We start from the raw sequence: 5,566 nt of genomic DNA on the forward strand, positions 1-5,566 counted from the left end.
TGACCCCCAGATGTCCTGTCAAACTCTAAGAGCCTGCATGTCTTCTTGGACTCTTGGCCTTTGGAGATAATTCTTAAAGTTTCCATAAATAAAGTAGAAACCAGCTATGTCTTTAAAACCAGTGAGAGGCTTAGGGGACACAGTAATCACTCTGTTTCTGTAATCCCCACCTAACTGACTCAGAAACTGCTAGGACGACGGGGACTGCACATGATAACAAGAGCAAGCTGTGTCTTTCCCAAGTCCACATTTCTTCTAGCAATTTCTCGAATTGCCATGAAAATTGGAATGGATGCGAGTTGGAGTTTGTCAACAAGATAAGAGACTCATGGATAAAGTGAGTTATCTGCCTTTTGTTCCGACCGAAAGGTGACTTTCCCTGAAATCCTGCTGAACATCTAAGAAATTAATCTGGTTGAGTGAGGTCAGCCCGACATCGAGATGCTCTGATGCCCTTCTCAGCAATGCTGCTGAGACAGCAGCAGCTTCAGGCTGCTGAAGCAGTCACCGCTGCCGGGGGAGAAGAAGAGAGAAACTAGAGAAATCAAAGCCTTCGCAAAAGTATGGAGTGGCAATTCAGAGGCTGTCCTCTTGCAAGGCTTATGTAAGCAATTGGTCAATCAATACCCGTCACTTGCTTACAGATGAAGCCCTCACCTCTGCTCTCTGCCTTCTAGGAGCTTACAGCTTACTTCCCAGCCACTTTCTCTTACACAGGCCAGTGAACCCAGTGCCTGCTAATCGGCTTCTCCAGGGGTGCCACACCCCTTAGGACCAGTGCACCCGCACTAGCCCGTTGGCCTTTGCATTGTTGGGTCTTTGACTGTTTAGCCCCTTTCAGTTCTCAGGTCCCTGCTCTGGGGAGGCCCCGACTACGGACTGTCAGCCGCCGTATTTCTGGCTGGCCATTCTTCATTCTTGGAATCCACCGCAGCTGCTATCCTGCCGGCCCTTCCACCTTCATCCTGGCCTTGGCCCCTGGTTCTACAGACTCCTGCACTGAGGCCTCCTCCCCGTCCTTCCAGGCTGACGCGGCACATGGAGGGTGCTTTCCCCTCTTCTGCCTCCCGGCTGCCCCAGCAGGGCCTCATCGGTTTTTAAGTACTGATTTATTTATTTGGCTGCTCCAGGGCCGTAGTTGGGGCACGTGAGGTCTTTTAGCAGAGGTAGTGGGATCTAGTCCCCTGAGCAAGGGTCAAACCTGGGCCCCCTGATTTGGGAGTGCGGGGTCTTCGCCACTGGACCCCAGGGAAGTCCTCAGAGCCTCGTCTGCTGACCAGAGGCACCAGGCAGCCTGTCCATTCCTGGAACCTGACTTTTCCTTGGACACAAACGTGCCTCTTCACAGCCGATGGGGTAGCGGTCCCTTTGTCTCTGTCTCAGGTCATACACGCCTGGACGTGCCCCCTGCAGTGTCTGGATGTGACTTGCTGGACTCTGAGCAGAGGGAACCAGCGCAGGAGCGATGCTTCCTTGGTCTTAGGAGCCCTGCTTCCTCAGGGCCCCCTCCGAGGGCTCAGACCGAGTCTTCGCCTGAGCTTGAAAGATGAATTCATTAGAGACAGAAGGCTCCAAATGAGCGAGGAATTGACCTCCTCCCAAAGAGAACAGTTTTCTCACTGTGAAGCGTAGTGACAAGAGAAGCCTTTCATTCTCTGCTGCCTAACCAGCAAGAGGACCCGATCCCCAAAGTCAGCCTCTGTGGAGGCTTCGGGCGACAGCGTTGGGCTCCGGGGGACCATCCGGGCAGACACGGATGCATCCTCCTCAGCGCATGCGCCTTCCTCCGGGGCGCATGCCGTCCTCACGCGGGCAGTCCCCAGGTCCGCAAGCCCCCTCACAGGCGTGTCTGTAAGTGTCACCTCCGGGACCCCCCCCCTTCCTGGCACCGAGCCTAGGCCCTCGTTTTCTCTCCCCAAAGTCAACGCAGTCACCTCTTCACCCAAAACTCCCAGCCCCACTCTTGCCCTTGCCTTTCTCCGCTTGAACATAATGGTTTCCTTTTGCCTTAAAAAAGGAAGTCCACGTTTCTTAGGACAAGCCAGAGTTCCCTGCGGTTGCGTCATTCGTTACCGTGAGCCCTGTGATAAGAAGGCCTGGTCTTATCCCTGACCAGATCTGATGCGGTAAGTCTCATGCTAATGTCTGCCCTGGCATGAGTGACTCATGGCTTAAGCCTGCCCTCTGTTGCCGCCTGTGGCCTGAGCTCCTGGGGTGCCCCCAAATGCGTCTCATCTCTCCAGCTGGCCTCAAATATCCCTGCCATCCTACGGGGAGAACAGCTCCCCTCTTTTTGTGCTGTTACTGTGTTTAGTGTCTTTGATCTTGTGCTACAAACGGTTGCTGACGTATCTATCTTTCCTACCAGCGTGTAAGCTTTTTGCATCTAGAGCAACGTGATACTCCTCTTCACAGTTGCCACAGTCATTGGTCGTTGCAGGTGCTCAAGGGATGTTTGTTGAAATGAGTCTGCTCAAGTGCCCACCGGGCTCCAGAGCTCAATAAGGGTGCACACTTTTTCTCGAGACACACCTGTGTACATGCACGTTCACACACACACTTGGATACCCAGGCATGCGATGCACACCTCCATTTGCATACATAGCATTCGTTTGTTCGTTAAGTAACACCCTGAGCTATGCCACCCTCTGCTCAGAGGGGATGGAGTGGTTTGACCGAGAGGAAATTTGGAGAGAACAAACACGTGTGATTGGCACAGCCCTTCTCTGTTTTCCTCTTTCGGAAACACCCTGCCTGCAGGGGACACGAGCTGGGCGGTGGGCGGGGGTGGGCGGGCCGGGGGGAGGCTGCGGTGGTCCAGCTGTGAGACGGGCCTCAGTGCTGGGAGGCTCATTGCTCAGTGATACAAGTGCGCGCTCGGGGTCAGCTTACTCACGGTGACGCAGCCCCGCCTGCCCGCCTTCTTGATCTCTTTCTCAACTGGCCCGTGAAGGAGGCAAGCAGGAAAGTGTTTTCTCCTGGGACCCCTCAAAAACCCTCACAGGAGGAGAACACCGAGGCAGAACTTGAGTAATTACAGTGATTGCTTTAAAGTTAAATAACTTTAAATAATTAAAGAGATTATCTGCCCCTGTCTGCTCTGAGTGTCTTCCAACTTGCACGAGGCGGTGGGGCTGCGGGAAGGGCCTCTTCTCCGCTGGTGACGAGTGAGACACGCTGCAAGAGCCTGTCCTCTGTGTCTGATGCTTGGTCCTCCCGTGATGCGTGAGACGCGTGTGGTGCTTCTCAGCTTTCGCGGCCTTGGGAATCTCCATGAACACAAAGAATCGCTCCTGTTTCCCTTGATTTGTTTACAGCTGGTTTTGCTGGCAAGGCCGCTCCTGCCCTGCTGGCTGCACCTCCCCAGGGAGCCGGTCTCACGCGCTGGGATGTTTGTGTCCGCCCCGTGTGACGGCATGGTGTTGGCTGCACCTCGTCAGGCGTCCCCTCCAGCAGGAGCAGTGCTCTCTTCGGAGTAATGAGACCTCCTGAAGACGCAGAGGCGGCCCCGTTCTCCCCAGGGTGCAGCAATCTGGGCTGCGACAGGCCCTGGCTTTGTCCCCCTGCTGCATCAGCAGTGATTTCACTTCTGTCTTCTCTAGGGTGAGACAGACTCAGAGACGATTCCAAGACGAGGGTTGGCTTAGAGTTCAGTTTTCACAAACAGCCGCCAGTTGAGGAAGGTCCCAGAGATGAGGATCACTGGAGGGAGAGGTTGAGGAGCGGCTTGACAGTCGTGGGCTCCGAGGCCTTGGGGGCTATTTTGCAGACGTGTGTGTGTGTCTGTATTCAGTCGCTCAGTTGTGTCTGACTCCTTGTGACCCCGTGGACTGTCGCCCACCAGGCTCCTCTGTCCATGGGATTTTTCCAGGCAAGAATACTGGAGTGGGGTTGCCATTTCCTCCTCCAGAGAAATCTTCCCGACCCAGGGATGGAAGCCACGTCTCCTGCATTGGCAGGTGGTTATTTTACCACTAGTGCCACCTGGGGAGACTTAGGGACCAACTGATGTCCATCTCCACTGAGAAAGGGAGACGAAATAACCCACGGCTACGGCAGAGGGGTTGAGTCTTGGCCTGGGTGCCCCAGGGGTCAATCCCATCACCTCTTGATGGGATTCACAGTTCCCATAGATTGTAGTTCCCATAAACCGTGGGCACTCCTCTTCCAATAAGTCTCAGAGAATAACAAACCCATCACGCTAAAAACATTTCACCAACTCCATTTTCACTGAAAGAGTTTTTTAAAATAATCTGTTTGCTTTTGCATTTTGCACTGGGAAAATCCAACAATTACTGCAGACTGCCCCTGCCCCAGGATCCCACTCAAATCTGAGCAATCCCGTGGAACCCGCTGATGTGAATGTCACATTATTTATGTCTCTGATTAACAGTACTACCCATCTTCGAGGGAGGCCTGCAATTTCTAGCTTTGGAGGAGGGCTGTAGAGCGTATATTTAATTTTTGAGATATACCCAAATAAAATCAATGTCTCCAGAGCTGTGTGCTGTTTTGAAGATTTTGAAATGGGAAGGAGGATCTCAAAATGTAAAGGACTGTGCGGGTCGTGTTGTGTAACACTCTGAGATACGTGAATCCTTTTGGTAACATCCCTGATTCTCACTGCGAATTCGCGGACCCACACGGTGCGGCAAAGGCCCTCTCACATCACACTGTTTGCAGCGTGTGATGTGCCCAGTCCCGGCGTTCAGTGGCACCGAGACGGCCCTTGTTTTTACTCCAGTACTTACGTATCTATTTTCTTACATATTAGACAAAAAATAACCAAAGGGCGGACCTTTCAAAGAAAAGTGAGGAGAGGCTGAGAACAAAATAGCAAAGGAGCACAGTCCGGCTTGCCTTTGGTATTTGCAAACAAGAGGGAGAGGATTGGGGAACAGGGGAAATAAGATGAGATGGCAAATGTGGAGTTTGTCAGGGAGGACCTTGGAAGCCGTGATAAGTGAAGCAAATGGCGTGTTAGAAATAGCAAGAACACGGGCTTCGGAGAAAATGAGACGCAGTTCTGAGGTGGACTTGCTCAGTTCTGACCGTGGAGGCTCTGATGATTGTTTTTTTCTTCTGGGTTACTTGTTGACCCGTGGATGGTGGTGCCATCACAATTATGTATCATGGGTGGTGATCATGCTTCTGGCAATAACTGAGTAAGTTATTTTGGATCATCCTTGGTTCTTAGAACAACTAGAAAAGCTGGACTAAAAACAGAAACTTTTTTAAAAAGATATTGGAAAGCTACCAAGGTATGGAGAATCTGCAGTACCAATATTAGTGTATTTTCTCTGACACAGTGAAATCAAGCTAAAAATAAATAACAAAATTCAGGAGACAAGTCTCCATGTTTGGAAATTAAACAATACATTTATAATATCCATGTCAAAGAAGAATCACAGTGGAAATTAGAAAATATTTTGCATTAAGCCACAATTAAATTGCTGCCTTTCAAAACTTAGGATATGCAGATAAAGCCAAGCTAAGAAGGACATTTATGGTTTTAAATGTTTTAATTTATGCATACACTATAAAAATTTTAAAGACTTTTTAAAGA

The 5,566-nt window shown here is 51.0% G+C and overlaps 1 long non-coding RNA gene across 1 annotated transcript; it reads left to right on the forward strand.

The window, feature by feature from the left end:
* The first annotated feature begins 217 nt into the window (after window positions 1-217).
* Window positions 218-3,815, forward strand: LOC122425827. Its single transcript, XR_006265016.1, has 3 exons — window positions 218-337; window positions 2,018-2,126; window positions 3,318-3,815. It is a non-coding gene; the product is annotated as an uncharacterized LOC122425827 (long non-coding RNA).
* The last annotated feature ends 1,751 nt before the right edge of the window (window positions 3,816-5,566 follow it).

This window comes from Cervus canadensis, chromosome 23, assembly GCF_019320065.1.
Source record: "Cervus canadensis isolate Bull #8, Minnesota chromosome 23, ASM1932006v1, whole genome shotgun sequence".
NCBI lineage: Eukaryota > Metazoa > Chordata > Mammalia > Artiodactyla > Cervidae > Cervus > Cervus canadensis.